Source organism: Cygnus olor, chromosome 11 (assembly GCF_009769625.2).
Source record: "Cygnus olor isolate bCygOlo1 chromosome 11, bCygOlo1.pri.v2, whole genome shotgun sequence".
NCBI lineage: Eukaryota > Metazoa > Chordata > Aves > Anseriformes > Anatidae > Cygnus > Cygnus olor.
The window spans coordinates 16,324,977-16,344,628 of record NC_049179.1 but is presented as its reverse complement, the minus strand read 5'-3'; the positions used below and the strand labels follow the sequence as shown (position 1 = coordinate 16,344,628).

General features: G+C 39.8%; 1 long non-coding RNA gene across 1 annotated transcript in view; it reads left to right on the top strand.

Moving 5' to 3' along the window:
* LOC121076260 overlaps positions 1-16,698 on the top strand; it is a 30,338-nt gene extending 13,640 nt beyond the window's left edge. Inside the window, exons 2-3 of the long non-coding RNA XR_005823425.1 lie at positions 14,722-14,929; positions 15,038-16,698. This is a non-coding gene — a long non-coding RNA (uncharacterized LOC121076260). The remainder of the gene's footprint in view (positions 1-14,721; positions 14,930-15,037) is intronic.
* The last annotated feature ends 2,954 nt before the right edge of the window (positions 16,699-19,652 follow it).

Here is a 19,652-nt window from a genome sequence, read left to right as displayed (position 1 = left end):
GAAATAATTCATATATATCTTTCCTCTCCCCACCACTCACTTCTGGCTATTTGTTTGCCCATTTCTCAAGAGAACAGTTGCCTGGAAAATATGATGGATAAACAAACTTTTTTTTTCCTTTTTTTTTTTAAGATTTTCTACCTTCTACAGATACTTTTCAAACATGAGAAAAACATTTGTCGTCCTCAGTTTAATTTAATGACTGGGTGGTGCATACACCTGCTGTACCATCGTGCTGCGCCATATGAATGTTCCCTTTCGTGTTACGATGGTGTAATACATGTAACTCTGCACAGGTCAAGTGCAAGTGTCACCAGACTCAAACACACCACTCACCATCTATTATCTGTACTTATGGTAAGGCTGCACTAGATTTTTTGTTATGTTTCCAACTCTGACTAATAGTGTGTTTCTCCATTTCTTGGGCCCTTTTGGGAAGCCCTTCCATTTCTTAAAACACATGTAAAATTATATACTTTCTTATAACTTTTTGAAGATGGTGTAGAATAAAGGTTTTGTTGTTCAACAGCAACTACAATAAGGTTTCATCCACGCTGAAGTCTGACTTTAGGATAAAATAGCACAGAATTAACTACGGGTAACTAACGTCAGGTGCAAATTTAGTAGCGGAAGGTGAAAGGGCCTTTTGCTTTCCAATTAGTATCAGTCATTGGATCCAACCCTCATTATTAAATTTAATCTAAGAGGCTTGTCCAGGATCACAAAGGCAGTAAGAGTACATCACGGCAAGAATTGGCTCCCAGTCCTCGGTCCCAGCCATTTCCCCTTCTTCCACCCCAGCCTTCCCTTTTGTACTTGTATTACGTTTTGTCTGTACAAGTGAATATCTGGCATCAGTATTTGTGCATATCTGGAGATCACCAAGCCAGTTGGGTTTTGCATTAAAACAAAAGAAAACAAAACAGAACATTTAACCTTCCCCCACCCTGACACCCCTAAAACATGTTCTCTACCCTGCTGTGGCATGCTGAACTCATTTGTTTTTATTAACCAAACTCAAGATTAGTAGGACAGCTAAAGAGGAGGAGGCAGTTATCAATAGATAATCATGCTGCTGTGGATTAGAGGCACTTAGCTATGTATTGTACCTTTGCTCTCTCAAGGGTATGATTATATCCCTTGGCTATGCTTTAGATGATGTTAAAAACACACCAAAGCAACAGATATCCCTTCCAACCCCAAAACACATGCTAAAAGAGGAGATTAATCTCCTTTGGCAGCTGATCACCTACCTGGTAGCAAGCCACTTTGATTAGAAGAGGAAGGGCAGGGCTCTGTTATATATACTTGCTGCTAACTATACAAGCATGGGAGGCATACTGCTTCACTGGCTCTGCACTGTCCCTTGCAGCCTTGCTCATGGGTAATTTTGCCTGTTTATTGAAAAATGCTTAGAGGCAGGAGAGAGAGAAGCACATGAGGGAAGTATGATATGGGATAGCTAAAAACCAAAGTATCCTGGCCATCTACCAGATTCCACTGCAGTCATAAAAATCCATCTTGTAGACACATTCGCGTGAGTGTTGCAAAAGGCTTTTGTCAGTGCAATAGATGCAGAAGAGAGATGCAGAACAATCTGATTTTTTCCCCATGGGCAGGGTAGTCAGTAGCTCCTTGATCTCATCTCAGTTTCAACTCCTGCTGCGGCCTTTAGAAGGTCACTCCACCATTTTTTCTCCATCTGGAAAATGGGAATAAAAATAAATCACATGCTTATCTAACTGTCTCCTGGGGTTGGTGTGAAGTTGTTCATAAAACACTTTAAACATTGAGCATGCTGTGTAGGGCTTGCCTTTCTTATGAACTTCATAAGTGTGTCCCAGATGAACTGCTGCTGATGGGAGGATATTACTCCCACAAATTTTTCTGCCTGTGGAATCTGGCAATGTAAGGGGACAAGAAGGCAAATGATGAAAATACAAGGGAAAAAGAATACTTATGAATATGCTCAGAATAATTCTAAATGCTTTAGACTGTAGCTCTGCCTTACTCATTGGATTTGGCTTCCTTTCATGCTGTCATTACATGCCGTGACCACCAGCCTCTTGCCGTTTCCTTCTGATGCACATCCCCATTCCCAGTCTGTACAGGTATATTTCCAGTGAAAACAGCTCTCCAGCCCATCTAACAGCCATGTAATCTTCCTTACAAGACAGGATGCACAAGCATCAACCATCTTCCATTCTGTCTGCCAGTACTGATTGCCTTCTTCACCAGATAGCTGTTGCTCCAGCCCTTTCTAATGTTTCAAATGGTAACAAAGACACGGGTGTCCTTTATCTGGCTTCTTCTATGTACATCATATTTTCAGACACTGAATTTTAACTTTTTTCACTTTTAATTCAAGCACAGAACTTGGATGCAAGGATATTATTCCATAAAGGAAATAATCAATAAAGGGCTTTTTTTTTTTTTTTTTTTTTTTTTTTATTATTATTCTCTCCCTGCCTTTTCACTGTCATTGGAGAGAACCAAACCTTTTAATACCCAGAATCCTTCTGACCCATCACTAATTGTCCCTATTTTTTAGGGGAGCTTGGCAGGTCTGGTGACATTATAGAAAAAGTCCTCCCTAAAGAGCACTGCCAATTTCAGCTTTAATTCCATCAGTAAACAACTTTGACTGTGTTGGGAAAATTCCATTAATCATTCATGTTCTGTGAAGAATGATACACAAAGGAGCTGTCAAAATCAAGCAGCTACTCTCCATTTGTTTGGTAATTAAGAAAATACAGGCCATTCTGATGGCGCAGGGATGCAAATTCCAAGCCCAGCTAGAACCACTTCAAATGAAACAACACAGAATCACCTGCACTTAAAATCTAGAGGCCAGACTTTAAAGCCCTCTTTCCATTTCTGTACTCTCAGTGGGTATATTTAAGGTCACTTGCACATCTAAGTGCTCTATCAGGTATTTTGATGTCTAAATGATGTCAGCTGCCCTTACAATTACTTGTGGGTATACACAATAATTTGCTACAGCCTGAGCAAAGAATACAATTTATGATTTAAAAAAAAAAAAATACAAAAGAAAAAAAAAATTTAAAGTGAATGGGCGAAACCTCAGACTGTGGGATTTGGTCCTGACATTTTACTTAGTCAGATAGACTAGTTTTCCTAGGAGCCAGCCCTCTTTTTCTGCTCATTTTTTTCACTGCCTTTCTTATGGAACATCTGCTTCTTGGTAGCCTTAAAGATTTCGGTGCAATTTGTTCTGGAACAATGCAATACAGAAAGGGAAGCAAAACAAACTACCTTTTAGATGTTAACTGTGGTTGGCTTTTGAGATATAGCCAATGATGTCTTACTTGTGGTATGAACCCCTTTATTCAAGTTTTAACGGGGGCAGGAGTTACTTACATGTTAAAGATATTTCAGGACTATGGCAGAGTGGTCTGGATAAGTATCTGAAAATAATCTCCACCTTGTTTGAAATGAAACACTTCAGAAGGAAAGCCACATTCTGCCAGGACACTCCTCCAGAACTACTGGTGAGCATCCAGCCCACATTCACATGCAAACCTTGTCCAGGGGACCAGCAAAGCAACACAAGGAGCAAGACTTTAATAAATTGGGCTTATCTCAATGATGTCAGTGTAGCCAATCCTAGTTTATCCTGAAGTTATATATCCTGATAAAGCTATTCTTAACAGGGACAAAGAATGGCAGGGTGGAGAGTTAATAATGTGTTGCAACAGGCTATAAGTTCATGCACAGATTTGCTCCCCGCGGTGCTTTCCACATAGAATAAAATAGTAAGCATGGATTGCTGAATCAAGCCAGTAACATTCAGAAAGCAATGGGCTGAACAAGGATCAATTGACGGATTGACTGGTTTAATCACAGACCTTCCCTTCTAATCAAACTGGATCTAGAGGCTTATAAATGAAGACTTTATTAAACCATCATATAACAGGAAATGACTTCTGGTTTTGTTCTTTTAGAACAAATAATAGTATGTTTTCTCCTATACAATAAAAAACTATATGCAACATTTTATACGTAACTTTTTTTTTTTAATTTTATTATAGAAATTATCTACTACAGATGTAAAAGTATTCTGTGCTACCTAAGTGTCTAACTGCTATCTAGACAGCTACCTGGAAACTGCAAATCAGGCATTTAAATGCTATAAAACCCATGCACTTTTAACTGATGGTACAAGCTCAACTGAGGCCCTTTAGAAGAAATCTGTGCCTTCGGGGTTAGTAGTACTTCATGCTGCCGACTTGGCTGCCTGAAGCTGAAGGCGATGTATTATTTATGAGATTATTATTAGATCAGTAATGATGATCAGTAATTCACTAGTGGTGCTTGATTCTGGGCAGATGTTCTGGAATCAAAGATGTTCGGAGAGATGTGTGTGATGGCCTAATTTTCATGAGGTCAGTTTGCCTTGCAGACTTTCCAAGCAGGTTCACCCAGCTGACCTGGTAATTGTGACTGGAATCTCCTAGGAAATTCCCCAGGACCCTCACTCTCCTGCCCCACTGTTCTCCTCTCCCTGTTCCTAGGGTACTCCATCCAAGTGTCACCTGGAGAGTTCCCTCCCAGGTGGGACTGAACACTAGTAAAAGCCTAGAGATTTTTTATTATCATTATTTTTATTTTATATATATATATGAAGATTTAATAATCTCACTCATTTGTAAGAACATAGAACCAGAAGCACAAACCCTTTATGACATTTACATGTGACCTTTTCTTAAAACCACAATGTACTCTCTTGCTTACATGACACTGGTTTTGACACTCTTAACCCATTTATATCAGACCAGTGCAGTTGCAGAGAATCCACTGACATAACAAACAACATTTTAAGAAGTTTCAGTATTTTTTTAATCTAAAACTAGTGCCTCACATCTGTTCTGTGAAGTCTTCATAAGCGCTTCTTATCTGCCAACATGGACTTTAAGACTTTCACCCTTTCACATGGTCATTCAGACTTTTCAGCTAACTGGACTTTACATCTTTCTTGTCCTAATATTGATTTCAGGGGAAATCATTCTGAAACTATAAACTAGATTTTAGGGGCAGGGAAAGAAGATAACTAGCTGATTACTTCTTAATCTAAATTCAAAAATCAGTCAATCAATTAATCAATCAATAAACATGTAATGGGCCTTATTTAGTTTGGATTAATTAGGGTGGTGTTTTCCAATTATATGTCCCGTCTGCAAACAGGCTAGAGAAGTATGCTTTGTAATTGCTATCAGGAAACTGTAGCAAGTTACCATGTGTCAGCTGAGCTGCGGAAACTTACTGCATTTTTCTGCCTGGGGCATATGCAAAATAATACACTTCATTTTGCCCTCTTTCAAGGCAGCCTGAGGTATACCGTATGAGCTAGCATTTGCTTTCAGATAAAAGCATGCCCAGGGATGGTTGCTGCAGCTCAGCTGACTCATGGTGACTTGTCGAACTGTTGTGATTTGATCATCTCTACTGATTTTTTTAATGAAAGCTGACTTTTCATGCTCCTCTTTCTCTGGAGCTGATGTAGAAATACCATCTATCATGAAACTAGTGACATAACCACAAAACTAGGCAAAACTACTGTTCTGCACATTCTCATCACTTATGGAAGGGCTTTAATAAATTCCGTAATACCAGACAGCTTTAGTCTACAGAACTGGTAATTGAAATCGCTATTTGGCATACAGTCATCTTGCATCTCATCTCTCCTATGTCTGTCACATAATGTCTTAATTAGAAAAATGAGCAGGTCCAACTTGAAATACACTAGGAACATACATTTGGAGAAAATAAACAAACAAACAAAACAACCCAAAGTCCAGTTTCGTACTCCCTTTCTTTTGACTACAGAGGAAAGATTAGCAGTGGTAGCATGTACCACATAGACCTTCATATTTCTACTGTATAATACTAGATGTTCATTCAAGAAAGAATGATCAGCCTTTTAATACCTGACTATCAACTTGTTGAAATTACTGAGGAGCTGAGGTTTTGTTGTACTCCAACAAGTCTGGAACTGTATTTGGAAGATGAGTCAGCCCAGTAGTCCAACATGGAGAATCAGATGAAGTCAGGCGTGGGTTTGCAGACTCAGACCTAAACCTGGGAGTTGACAGGCCCATGAAGGGATCTCAGCACACCAACATGGAAAAAATAATCCAAAACAAAAATAAAAACTCTTCTTCATGCTGAATAGGTCTTCAGCACTTTTCCTTCCCAAGAAACATCTTAACACTCCTAACTGCAGCCTTACAGAAGCAGGGAAGCTTTCATTAAAAATGTACTGCACTTCCACAGATTTAGATATTCACAAGTATCTTTAGCTACCCTTTTATTTTCCAACCCTTAGGGCAAAATGATTATAGCTGATTAAACTCTCCATAATTTCATAAACCCAAATATAGGGAAATGTGAAGTCTAACAGTCAGTCTAGGACCTTGAGTGGCAGCCAGAATGTCGACAGGTATAAAGCTAAAGGAAAGTATCATTCAGACTGAGTAATGACTACTGAATCTGTCCTTAAAGGACAGCTGTAACCTTAAGCAGACATCCTCCAGGGGGGTAATATGGGAGACGATCACTGGCCAGCACTGGCATTTGGGGGTTGCCTCCTCTGCCTTGGCTCACGCTAGCACAACCTGAATGGTCTCCGAGGAATCAAGGGATTTCTAGGGACTGCTGGGTTGTCCTTCACAGAAGGCCAACACAGAGATTTCTGCATCGCATAAGCTCTATTTGGATGGCTTACGTGGTTGTAAATAGAGATATGCTGGCACTGCACTCAGCAGTGGATTTCATTCAATGACGGCAAAACCAGTCCCTTAAAGCTGCATTGCTGCTGGGCGGTGTGATAATCTCATTCAGAGCACTCTTCCCTTGGTCTCCTTTCAACCGCTCCTGCCTTTTCTTAGGCACACAAGAAAGCCTGTGATTTTTTTATTTTATTTTATTTTTTTTAATGCCCTGCTTTCAGTAGGGCACCTTAAAGGTCAAGTAAGACATTTGATATATTTTAACACAGGCGGCTTTGGAGATGAACAGATTTGACGTATTTAAATAAAACATCCTAATAGCATGTTCTGGCCTTGAAGGCCTCAGGCAGCATACATTGTATTTGTTAGACACTATGGCTTAATTACTCTCATAAATGAATTATACCCATTTCAATTTAAAACCATAAGTGTTGCATTTGAACTAGGGTCAAATTAAACTTTCTGTCAATTATGCAGATTACTTAAGCAATTATGTAAATTGTTAATAAATTCTTAAATGGAGAGAATTTTTTTTCTTGCAAAAATATATATTTTATGCATTATCAAGCTTAAACAGTTTTAGAGGACAGAAGTATGGAAAAAAAAGAGTATGGCTTTAAATAGCTGTCTTGGGATTTGGTGCACTGACTATCTCTACCTTCTATGCTGGTAGGTAAAGCTCAGCTGCTGTTGGGCTCAGTCAGGAGAAGTGGGCCATTCAGTGAATGCTGTTTGATGGTTTTCTTTCCTCCCATTGCAGGGGAAGTGCCCTGGGCTTAAGGCAGGATGTTCTGGTGGTGACAGCCAGTTCTGTCGTAGGCTGTTGCACAGTCTTAGGGATGCTAGGGTAAGCTCCCTACCTGTCCTGTACCGTGTAATGCATTTCCGTAGAAAGAAAGCATTTGGAAGTAGTGACCATGACTTTCTTTGATTTCCATTAGCTTTACCATTTGAGGTGTGTCTCTGCCAGAGAGAAAGAATTGGGAGTATTGTCAGTGACTTAAGTCTATGCTGGTTGCAGTGATAAACGATTTAAATATTAGTACATAATAATCAAAATAAAATCATCCCCTTTTCTGGATTTGCATTTGCTTCTGTACTCCAACCACTGAAAGCAAAATCCTGATCTTCCTTCCACAAGGAAGAAGGTGGAATTGCACAGTTATGACCAGGGAAGAATCCTGCACTATTTAGGCCACTACCTGCTCGATGCATTTTGATGGAATTACACTGAATTTATTGCAGTGCAAGAGTGATCAGAATTTTCAGGGTCCAATTTTAGTCCTGTCATTAGGAAGCTCAACTCTCACAAGACCTGCTAGTCCTCTCACATACACCAGTTTTATGCTATTGTAACTCTATTGACTTAATTAGAAGTACTCCCTGCAATGAGAAGAGAATCAGGTCCATTAACTTCAATGGGAACTTTCATTAGGACTCAATTCAGTCTCCAGGGACTTCCAAATGAATTAAAGCTACGTCCATTTTGCAACCCCACAAAATACCAGAAGGGTGCAAGTTGCATTTCTGCATCACCTCCGCCCATTTAACACCAACTTGCACACTGCTGTTATTAAATCCTACTGATCTGCGTTCCTTCCAAACTGATTTGTGCCTGTCAAAAAGCACAGAGGTGTCCAAGTTTCTATAGAGAAATGTCCATGATCTATCTGAGCCAGGCACTCAACTCAGAGCCCATCTTGTTTCTACCATGATGCAAGTTGTTCCAGTGCCGGGTGGGGTGAGAACTGGAAATCGCACCAGGAAAAACAGGAAAGTGAACCCGTAGTTGGGTCTAGGAGTTCAGGAGCTTTTGCATCTCAACTTTGGCAAGGGCAGCGTTCAAACCCAGAACTTGGGCGTTCCCATCTTGGCCCGTGACTAATTGAAATCCTAATAAAGAAAAGGCCTCTGCCCTCAATCCTCCGGGCCACTTACCTTGTGCAAATTAACATTTTAACATCAGTTATAGAATGTGCTACATCTCTGGGAGGTGGGTGGAAGGGGGCATGAGGGAGGGGGAAGCATCTAATGCAATGAAATATGCATATCAAAGCCTAAAAAGAAATGGGAAAATTCAATGAATGCTAAATTATGGGTCTACAGAGGGCCGTCTTTGTTAAAATCTACATGGCAGTATCTTTAAACTCCAGAGTATTAAACCAAAGGTGTAGGGGCAAACATACCTGGCAATCCTTTACTTTTTATTCTTTGTGACACAGAGAAAATACTTTATAAAATATTAGATGAAAAGGTCCTTTCAAAGCTACTTTGCTTTTATGGTGCCTTTCTCTCGAGCTGTTCTGCATACTTAAAAGTCAGAGCCACCTTGAGTGGATTACATTTTTTTAAAGTGCATTATAGCTTGTTCGCAGCAGCCGACGTAACAGCCACCCGACCTGTGTTCCCAATGCCTTGTTGTCATCATGATAAGCATTTACTGTGATAGGAAGGCAAAGAGAATCAACCTTTTTAAACACACACAAAACCCTCGCTGCTTTGTTGAAGCAAGCGGCAGCCCCGGCTCACAGGGATACACAGGGGCTGTAGACAGAAAGCTATTTAGTGCATTGAAAACAGGCTTATTACCCTGCTATTTTTTGTGCACAGGGTTTTTTTTTCCCCTCTCTCTCTCCGTCTCTCTCTCTCTCCCTCTCTCTCTCTCCTTTTTTTTTTTTTTTCCCGTGACATTAGAGAGTCCGAAGTGACATACATTTTTTATAGCTTCATAAAGTCGTCTCCTGACCGGGTCACCCTTCTCATAACTAGGGAGCAGAACGCTTGAAAAAAGCCATTCATCAACGTGAAAGGAGCCGCTGTCTACTGGCTCCAATATGCACACAGTCTGGCAAGATTCAGCTCAGTGCAAATGCTAAGTTACTCCTTTGCTAATGCCAAATGACCCGCTCACTTCTATTAGCACACAGAAGGGGACAAGAAGGGCATGGCTGCTGTCCGTGTCTGCATAAATGCCTCTCAAGATGCAGACCAGGATCAACACTTCTTGCTAAATGTACTGAACACATAAAAAAAATTAGTTTTATATTTATACTAATTAAATATTCAATTAAACAAAGATAAAATTACGGGAAGAAAATTTGTTCTTGCCTAATGGGCTATGTCCCGTTTATTACTTTTCCTCACATATACCATTAAAATCCCTGCAAAGGGATGCAGGATTGTTACTCCTGGTGTATGTCTTCCTCTCGCTCCCCCGCAGCTCTTTGTTCTGATGTGAGCCCATAGGACTGGGTAGGTAAAATTGGATGGACAGAGGGACAAACAGCCTTTCCTTTGTGCTGCAGGAAAGGACCCCAGTTAAAGACCGTTCTGCAAAATACAGATTTGCAAAGAGCTTGGATGCAGGAATATACTGGTACATGGGGGAAAAGGAATGATTATCCTGGATGCGGCCTCTCTGCTATTAATGATGACCAAGACCAGATGACTTCAAGGAACACCCTGGAGACCCTCTAGTGGGCAACTCTGGGATAACCTGCCAAGAGAAGAAGTTTCTTCCTGACCCTAAATAATTAGAGTTTAGAGTTCTGCCAGGAAGCCCGAGGGTTTTTCCCACTCCTTGGAAAAAAAAAAAAAAAAAAAGTGTGTTAGAGATGTTCAAACTGAACAATAGATTTCATCATTATCAAAATAAATGTTAAATGGATTTTTCATTCTTGCAAAGTTCTTGATTTCAGAGACCTTGCAGAAATTAATCTCACAGGGGTTAATATGTCACTGGGTTTAAAAAAAAAAAAAAAAAAGAAAAAAAAGAAAACTGTTTACTCTGTCAAATTTAAATGCACTTCATTGTTCTGGTAATATAAGACATATGACAAATCATTCCTTGATTTTGCTTCTTTAAGCTGTTCATTATTTTGTAAAACTCTTTCACTCATCTTCTCTCTGACTCCATCCTCTCCCAATGCTAAAAGCTCCTCGGGGTTTTCCCCTTTGATTTTAAGAAAGTATTCCTCTAGCTTTTTAATTTTTGAGACATTTATTCAAAGTCCCACATCTATTTTGTACATTTTTTTATATTTTTTTTATTTTTTGCAAATAGAGAGACAACAAATTGTTTATTCATACAGTGGAGTGATACCACTTTCTTTGCATGTTAGTTTCAAATCTTGATTTTGCTTTCTTTTGTTTTCCATGCTGATGTACATTTAACTATGGGTTTTGTTCACCTTTCCCTAATGACCCAAACTGTTCATTTTTTATTTTTTATTTTTTCTCCATTGAAAGATTATACATACCAGGGAGCTTCTGGAAAATCTGGGTCTATGTAATCAGAGCTATGTGCTTTTATGGGATTTCCCTTTTACAAAATCTGAAGGTTTACAACAGCTGCAACCTTGTTTTACTTTTGAGAGCAGAATGCTTTTGTGGGATGAATGCAATGAAGGTCTTTACCTAGGGAAACCTGAGTTCACCGTAAAATTTCATTTGCGCAAATATTTCGTTGAGCATTTTTCTCATTATTAGCCAGAACAAATTGTCTTCATCTCTCTCCTGAACAGGGCACTAACCTTTCAAATAATATTTATCAGAAAACAGTTTTCTCAGAAACAGACTGGGAGTGTATCAGCCGCAAGTCAGTCCAGAAGAAAACTGAAGTGCATTGTTAGCACTTCCTGGATAATGTTCCCTCCAGAACCTGCCTAAGCAGATCTCAGATATTGAGTGGAGGACGTAAGCTAGTTAAAATAAATGCTAAAGGGTTTTTTTAAAGGCAATCATCCATGTTTCATGTGGGTCTTACAGGAACTGTCAGTCATCCATAGCTTCCCAAACCAAATGGATGTGCATAGCACTAAGTCTATGCTATGAAATTCAGAGGTCTAGCCAGAGAAAAAAATCAAGCTTTCTTCTCCCAGGCTTCATGTCAGAAGTCCCAACAGAAAATTGTGAAGGCCTTATTTGCCCTTCTTTTGTTGTTGCTGTTTAGGAACCTTCTGCAATAACTAGCACTTCTTTCTTTCTTTCAAAAGACATTTTCCAGTTAGATACATGAAGGTCAAAGGAAGGCAAACATTTGGCTGAAGTTCAAGTACAGAGTCAATGGCTAACCCCAAAATGATGACCCCATTCTCTAAATGCAGATACAGTGATGCTGCATTATTCTGTCTGCATAGACCAACACACATGGAGATGCTTGGGTGTCAAGGCAGTCAGGCTGTAATTACCAATTATAAAAGGAGACATTGAGGCTGCAATATTGATTGAGTTTTTGGAAAAGGAACTAAAGTAAACATACTACTTTCTGCAAGCATCATATCTTCATTGTGCCAAGTCAGATAAAACAAGGCCAGAGGATTTGTGCTATAGAAGTTTGTCAAATGCTCTCCTTGACAGCTGAAAGTCTTTCCCAAAATGGTGTCTCAGGAGGGTTTGCTTCTTTTCTGTAGCATTTGCCATGAAGCAACAAACTCACAAAGAGAGAACAACAACAAAAAAGTCCTGATTGGTTTTGAAACAGAGACTCTGTAAAATCCCAAATGGTTTCCAACCACTTCAGTTTCAAAGTATTTCCAAGTGCATGTGGAATTTAAAGCATGGAAACATTTGGGCAGGACAAATGGGTGGAGTTTAAGCATCTCTCGTAGCTTTTCTGCTATCATCCTGGTGAATGTAGCATGACACTGAAACTACAAAGCTGGACACTACCAGGCTTTAGCAAAGGTTGAATGTCTGCTTGGATCAGCTAGGTTACAATTCACCTGCAGGCTGCCCGTGCCATTCCTACGCTTCCCTGGCCTATAGTGTTCTATAGTGGTTGCAGATGACTCCCTGTCTTTTTCTGGGCAGATTAACATCACACAAGAAATCAGCAGGAAACAGAGCCTCTCAAGTCCTTCAATCTAATCTTAAAATACAAACCATAAAGAGGAGTGATCTGTGAAGCAGAAGGGAATTTGGGGTTTCTTGGTCACTGCCAAGAAAATCAGAAGTTTCAAAAAGTCAGTTTCCAAAAGCAATGAAAATGTAGTTTCTTTTGCAAGTCCCCACATTTTCTGTGCTGGATTTTTTAGGGAATGTGTTTTCTTGTAAGACTTATTGAACAGTCTAGTTACAGCCAGTTTCATATTTACAATTTCCTTTGGTTTCACTGTGACATATATGAATTTGTGGGCAGAACTGGATGGCTGAGTAATTTATAGAGAAGGTCAATACTAGGTTTGTGTGAATAATTGATTTTTCAGCTTGTTTGTGATTTTTTTTTAAATAGACTGTTTAGAGTCCAGCTGAAAAAGAGCCTTTGTTAATGTCCTGAATGCCTCAGTGAGTTGGAGAAAAAAACAATCCATATTGAAATATTTTATTCTTGAGAAGTCCTAACTTTAATCAACTTAAAGCATACTGAGAAAACAGCATTTCAAGTTGAAAAAGAAAATTAACAAAACATTTGAGTTCTTCTTAGACTTCTTCAAAAGAAACAATTTGGTCCGTGGGACTTTTCCTTTTTTTTTTTTTTTCCTGTTAAACCAAAATGGCATTTTGAAAGAAGCATTTACAGCCTAAATATTTCTGTAGCTGTAACTATTGCTGAAAATTACTGACAAACGTGAAGAAATTGAGTTTTGTCTTTTCTGTAATTTCTGTTAAAGTCTTTGTGTTTGTCCTCTTAATTTGAATGTCAAAATATATTGAAATTTAAAGTGAGCTGAAAGAAAATATTGATTGGGATCTGAGGAACCTTGGTTGCACCAAGGGGGACTATTTTTATTTGTTTTAATACAATCTCAGCTTCTCAAGGTAACTGAAACTCTGTTAACAAAAAAGCAGATGAAAACCCTTGCAAGTAGAAAATGAAGTAGCATTACTTTAATAACATTTTTTTTCTCCCAATCTGAGATCTATTCTCTTTTCAAAGGGCACTCAAATATTCCCAATGACATTAGGTTTCCTTTCCCCACATCCCAACCTAGGCTACTATATTGTCATCTCCAGCCTCTATATATTTTTCAACCACGAGCTCCCAACAAGTCTGATGTCTTTCAAGCATACAGCACCATACTCTTCCGTTAGAACGGCTTTGTCCCAACCTCTCATTTCCATTCTTCCACAGCCTGAAACACTTTTCTCTCTTTCCCTGACACATTGTCCTATCTTTTCCCTCCCTATCACATCTTGCTGTTGGATCACTTCATGCTGCATCCCATTTGCATACTGAATACCAGAGGAGACAAGGTAACCAATGTCGTGGGACATGACCCGCAACATTTAGATTGAGATGCACATTTTTGGATCACTCACCCTAATCCCAATTGAGATGAAATGCATCTGAGCCACAACTTTGGCAGATGGCTCACAAATCAGGTGTTTGCAAAATCCCCCCTAAAAGTGGGAAGCATTTGTGTATGCTTTGTAAACTCCAACACTACTCTCCTTGAGCACCCAGGTGGGGCTCGGTTTTCAGGGGATTTCCCAGAAAACATAAAAACTGTTTGCTACCAGCTTGAATTCTGGGGGGGCAAGGATTTTATGCAGTCATTTTGGGAGTGGTTTTTTTTGCCTTTTTTTTTTTTTAATTTTCTTTTTCCCATCTAATTTTTGGAGCTCACCTAAACCCCTTGCTCAGTCTCCTGTAGATAATTAGCTTAAATGCCATTTCCATCCATTGTGCTAATGTGAAATCAGACAGCACAATGTCAGGAACTGGTAGAATGAGTTTTGAAATGAGATTGCTTACTTTGTGGGTGTGCAGAGGGGATTTATTTTTTTCCAGGACTTGGGGAGCAATTGGGGAGATTGCTTCAGCATATCTTTTCTCTTGTTTTTATTAACTGCACTGCACAGAATTTGCATCAAGTCTAGAGCAATACACGAATAACTATGAGAGGGAAAAAAATGCTTGCTCCCTTCACTCAAAGCAAACAACAGTAGGAGGGTTACAAAGGGTAGTTATGAATCATTTGGAAACACTTGTTTTGCAACCCTCTTTTAATAGTTGCATTTCCCCCGACAGTTGCTGCCTGCCCTCTTCCTGGTGGTATAAGTATCAGGCAGAGATGTGTTAATCAGCTTTATGAAGTTTGACCGTAGCGAGCCTCCTGCCTGTATTCAGTCAATCAGCATTCGGCCTGATGGTGCAGTTCTCCTCTTCTCTGTTCCACTGGTTGAGTTCATTGTTCCCATATCCTTGGTGGAGTCGTCCGGGAAGGGATCTGCACGAGGTCAGAGTGCCTCTGTTTCATCCTTCTCGTAAAGTTTGAATGAAGCTCAGCTGAATTAGGCTTCTTAATAAAGTGGCTTTTTTTTTTTTTTTTCTTATTTGCCTTCAGATTCCTGGGAACAAGGGGCTTAAGTTTTGCCCTGTCAGTGCTGGAAGTCAGGAGGGACAGAAAGAAAGTCACAGACTTGCACAGGCGGAAAACGAGTGGAAGTGAAACCAGAGCCTCCTGTTCTTTTATGCCAAATTCAATGCCCTTTTGACTTTCCTCCGCTTTCTACAGAAAAGCAAGATCCCTACTCCCACCATTACAATGCTTTTCCACCACCTGATTACTCCTCTGAACACTTCTTGCTTTACCATTTCAATGAGGAACAGCTCCAAAATATTCCCAACCACCCTTTTGTCTGGAAGGAACGAGAGGAGCGCTGCAAGGTGCCAGGTGCACTCACACGACCTCCAAGCCCTCCAATTTCTGGGGAAATGTGCTTAATACTGGGCTGAAGTCTGTCCTTGAGATGTGGTGCTGCAATGACGCGTGTGGGTCTCTGCCCCACGCCTGGCTGAAGCCCTGCACCAGAGCACTTCCACGCCTGCCCCCTGCCCGTACCGAGGCTACAGACACCCAGCAAGCATAACCCAATCTTCACCAGCACTCCATGCATGCACAGTGATTTGTTAAATTTCTACATATGACACCTCCTTCCCCCAACTCCCCTCCCCACTTCTCCTCAGCGTAGTTGAACTTTAAAGGGCCCAGGAGAAAAAAGAAATAAGACTTTAAATAATTTATTTTGGAGAAACAGTCAGTGAAGAGGAACAAATAATGTTTCACTAAAAGAAGCGGGACCTTTGACACTCCCCTTTTCGCTCAGGTACCTGAAGGCCTAGCCGGATTGCATTAGTGAAATTTTCATTTGATGGCATTTTAATATTCTGCCTTGATGACTTTTTAGCAACATTTACTTTCAGAGGTCTTGAGTGCTCCCTCGGAGGAAATGAAACATGTCAAAGCCCATTACAAAAATCAAAATTTAAATACCTTGGCCACGTTGGGGCTCACACACAATCCCATCAGCGCTTAAACCGAGGCTCACAACTACTCATTCACTTGTTCAGTTGGTAATGAGTACATTTGATGAAGCATTCTGGGGTCATGGAACATACGTTAGTGATCTAAACTTAACCCATTGATTGCTTATACACTGAGGGGAGGGGGCATTTTATTGAAATGTAATGTTAGAATAATTTCCACCAGTGCTGAAATAACTTTTTTTTTTCTTTTTTTTTTTTTTTTTTTTAACAATTGCTTTGATGAATTGGAATGTTAATAAGCATGATGGGAGGGCTTTATTTAAGGTGGGGAGGAAGGAGCCAAGCTAGGAATACAGAGCAGTTAGCTGAGCTCTTCAGCCACTGAAAAGCAAGCACAAGACAATACTGGGGCTCTCTCTCCTGATTAAACTTGCATTTGGACTTTCTTGGAAATCTTCCCTGTTCTATCATCTGTTTTTTTGTTTGTTTGTTTGTTTGTTTGTTTTTTTCCCTGCTGGTGCCGCTAAATCAATTGGTGTCTTAGAGGCAAATGGAGATGTCCAGTGCAGGATGGTAATGGGGTAACAAGTACTAAATCATAAATATTATCTTAGCTAAACTTCAGTAATAACATGTCTATACAGTATCTGTGCTGTATAAATCAATCTGTACATAAAGTGCATGCGTTTGGTTCTGGTGTAAAGCATTCTCCTTTTTTTTCCTTATTTTACAATGTATCTAGCACAAATGGCTGGAAATGTTTGTTTTTCACTTCTTTTTGCTCCTTCCCCTCTCTCCCCTGCTTCCCCCTGCCCCCCCCAAAAAATAAAAAAAAAAAAAAAAAAAAAAAAGAGAACCCTTTTTCTGCTGTATGTTAACCTCGCCTATGAGATAACCTTGTCATTCTGCAAGTGTAAGATTTTTGCTGCCATCATCTTGAGCTTGAGAATATGATATATTCTCAGCAGCTCAGCAGCATTTCCAGGAGTCTTCCTGGCCAATGCTTTTCTATGCTCAGGGAAGTCTGGCTCTAAACCGTGCTCTTTGGCATCACAGTGCAATCAGCAGAAGTCTGCTTGATTCATCCAGCAATTGGTGTCCTTTCAGTCAGGCAGCTTTTCTCCATCCTTTTCCTTTTAATTGCAGTGTAAAAACCAACATTCTGAAGGCAAATGTAATGCAGAACCCAACAGTTCATTAGGATCCAGAATAACCCATGATTTATTCAGGCCAGGCCAGATATCACAAAATAGCTGGAGACAACTTTGCATCTATGAAAACCACTTTCTTCCAGCCAAAGACTGGTACTTCAGGACTGAAGTTCTCATTTCTGCACTAAATTTAGTCCCCTTCTGGTTTATTTTAAATATGCCTCTAAAACGGTCCTGGTAAGATGCACTACCAATAAATTTGGGGAATCAGGCACTGGCACTGGGGATTACAGGAGGGACAGAAATCATTTTAATCGAGTAATTTGTTGAAATAACCACTAGCAAGCTGCAAATTGCTCCAAGTCTAGCTAAATCTAGCTAAATCCAAATCTAGCTAAAAATCTAAAATCTGGGGAACTTTGCAAATGCAATGAGCAAAACCGGGGCCCATGCTGAAGTTCCCAAAGGACACTCACTTTTAGAGCTGATTTCACATGTGAGCGATAAGATGCCAAACAGCCCTTGAAGACGAAGGAATGATCAAACTTTGGAAAACAGCTTGGCTCTCACCTGAATATCAATGACCCTTTGAGCTGATGGGAGACTTTCTCCCTCACACACAATTAGATAGAGATTAGGCTGGGCTGGAAATTCCCAAAGGCAAAATACAATAAAAACATTGTACATGGGGAAGGTTGTAACCTTTTCTTTTGTTGATGAAAGAGTAGCATAGCTCTAAGGATTCATAACATTAAACAGTTGTAGGTATTGTGAGGAGACCACTATTAAATTGAATCAGGCCTACCACTATTTTGTTGTGGGCTTTTATTGCTAGGAGGAACACAGAATGCAGGAAGCATCTTGAGTGTAAAAGCACTTTCTGGGATTATGAAGGACAAGTGGTTCAGTGCAATTTATATGTGCTATAAATGTTGTCAAAAGTCCAGTTGCAGCCTCCGACCAATTACTCTGCATTGCACTAACCACTAGATGAGGAGGGTAAAATGCCAGTTGTTGTAAACAAACCCCAGGAGTTCCCGTTATTCCATCTTGGCTTCTCTTAGGGTATGCCAGAATTCATTGTGAATAATCTAACTGTAAACAGTTTTGAACTTTTTTTAGTTGTCTTCTGGAAATGTGCTTGCAATCAAGTTTTACAAGTAAGAATAGTTAGCAGGAGCCAGTTTTAACCACATATATTTAGATGATGTCAAATAACAAGGCAGACAGTTAGCAAATTGGGGGGAATTCTTCAGTGAATTTGTGTAATGAATAATTTTGACATTCTGTGAGGAGAAAAAGAGGGCAAATTCACAGAACTTGCTACAGATTCTTTGCTCAGCTCTGCTGGTAACTAAGCAAAATCAGTACAACATGAATGAGGGATCCTGAAATCAGGTAAATGAGACAAAAATAAGCGGGCTTTAGAATGCAGTTCTTACTCTTGTTGAGCAACATTGGACTTTTTGCTTTTGCAGATCTTGTCAGTATCTCCATTACAGAAAGAGGGAGCAGAAATTGATCTGCGAGAGCTGTCCTCATCGCATAGTAGGAATGCAAAGTAAAGGACCTCATGTGCACTCCAGACTTTGATGTCTTCGTGCTCGAGCCAACAGAAAACAGCAGCCAAGCAATTTGACTGTTATATGATAGATAGTCACTCTCAGACAACATCACCATTGAAAAGCAGCCTGGTTGTATTTGCCCCAGTTCTGCCAATCTGACTCAAGACCTGTCTATGAATCTGTTGACCCATTTCTTCCTCGTTCTGGTGCCTGTCCTGCACACCACGTATGCTATAAATCCATCGCGCGGTATGCTGCACTGCTCTTCTGTAACATGAATTTATGCTAATGGCTGTCTGCATATGCTTATATCACATATCTATATTAAACTTAATAGTCTGTTACATTGCTTCTTAACCCTGTGTCCACACATGATTAACTTTTCTGATTTCTTTCAAAACCGTTATTAACACAGTGTAGCATTTCACTCAACATGTCACTAACTTTCCCTGCCTGATGCGGGAGTTGGGGTAATTATGCAGCCCTATAGCTCTTCCAAGTAACACTGCACACAAAGAGTTATGAGTTTATTCAGACATTTGAGGATTTGTGTGGATGTGTGTTTGTGTATGCTTGCTTTTGTTTAAAAACAGCAAGAGGTAAGAGACAATGCATCAAAGACAGATTCTTAGTTAAATGGTTCTTAACTAAGTTCACTACTTTTGGGCACAGATGTCAAATTCAGAGGAAAGATCATCAGCATGCTTGCATGTGTAGAGATATGCATGAAAGCCACTTGAAAGTCAAAGCTTGGCTTTAAAGAATAGTTCAGATGTTATTGAACTTGCTTTCAAAACTTTTCTGCAGACCTACAAAGAGCCAGACTCGGAGGACTTCTCTAACAATGCAATGACCACAATTATTTTTTATGTATATATTGCACTAATAAAAGATTAATCACTCTGGTTGAAAATATTCTATTTGTTTTCAGATATATAAAATCACTGGTACAAATGCAGACTTCTCGGCTTTCTGC